This window comes from Chrysochloris asiatica, unplaced genomic scaffold (assembly GCF_000296735.1).
Source record: "Chrysochloris asiatica unplaced genomic scaffold, ChrAsi1.0 scaffold00063, whole genome shotgun sequence".
NCBI classification, from domain to species: domain Eukaryota; kingdom Metazoa; phylum Chordata; class Mammalia; order Afrosoricida; family Chrysochloridae; genus Chrysochloris; species Chrysochloris asiatica.
In genome coordinates, this window is record NW_006408581.1 from 17,357,568 (window position 1) to 17,358,817 (window position 1,250).

A 1,250-nucleotide genomic window follows, 5' to 3' on the forward strand; every position below is an offset into this window, starting at 1 on the left:
TCATGTATAATGCTGGAAGATGAACCCCTTAGGCTAGAAGGCACTGAAAAATACAACTGGGGAAGAGCTGCTTCCTCAAAATAGAGTTGCCTTTGGTGATGTAAGAGGAGTAAAGCTTTGGGAACCTTCGTTTGCTGATGCTGAACGACTCAAAATGAGGAGAAACAGCTGTTTCTTTTAATAGTTTCCCTTAATAGTTGGAACATGGAATGTACAGATGAATCTCGGAAAATTGGAAATTATCAAAAGGGAAATGGAATGGCCCAAACAGAGGAATTTACCAAACAGAGATTCCCCGTAGGGGCTACTGCACAGATTTGAATTTTTGTTTTTCAAAGAGCTCCTTCAATAGCTGGTTAGTCTTAGTCGTGGCTTCTTTCTGCTGCATCAGCAGAGCTGTTGCCTTGGTCACTCCCCAAGCATCAGGCTTTGACATTGAAGGGTTTTATAGCCTGCCTGAGGCTATCTAAAGATTCTCCCAGTACTGCCTCCTAGCCCTTGCTCTTATCCAGGGTTTTGTGTGCATGTCCAAACCACTTTGCCAGCTGCCATGTTTTTCTGAAGCTGGCGGCAAAAATCCCCTTTCTGGGACCAGCTCCTCTGCAATTGCCCTGATGTGGTAGGGCTCAAATCCATAGCAACTGCCAATGAAGCTGACACCCAAGTTGTAGGCCTCTCTGGTGTGCCTTTGAATATCCCATCTGGTTGCGATTCTAGGTTCTAGTCCAAAGGGGAATGTGGTAGGCAAAGGGCTGGGCCATCAGGTGGGCTTTCATTCTGGCAGCTTCCAAACCTTCTTTCATGAGTTTCACTGTTTGTAAACTAATTGTGGGGTCAAAGTGGCAGTTCACGCCAATGATGGAAGCTCCAGCTTTTGCCAGCTGCACTGCACATTCGCCAGGGGCAATGCCAGGCAAGTCTCCTATGCACATGGTCACTGTCACTGGTTTACCAGATGCCTTGAATGCCTCCACTGCCCACACAGCTTCTTGTATGTGTTCAAAATACTCTGAAATCAAGAAGTCCACATTCTTCTTCATGAATACCTCTAACAGTTGCTGAAATATTGCAGAACATCATAAGACAAGACAGAAGGAAAATATCAAAATGGATGTCAGAAGAGACTGAAAGTTGCTCTCCTGCATACAGATGCTAAAGCAAATGGAAGACATGAGGAGGTAAAAGAACTGAACAGAAAATTTCAAAGGGCAGCTTGAGAAGACAATGTCAAATATTATAATAAAATGTGC

At 44.4% G+C, this 1,250-nt stretch overlaps 1 pseudogene; it reads right to left on the bottom strand.

Annotated features, from left to right (window-relative positions):
* Positions 1-304: 304 nt before the first annotated feature.
* Positions 305-1,064, bottom strand: LOC102816879 (annotated as a pseudogene).
* Positions 1,065-1,250: the final 186 nt, after the last annotated feature.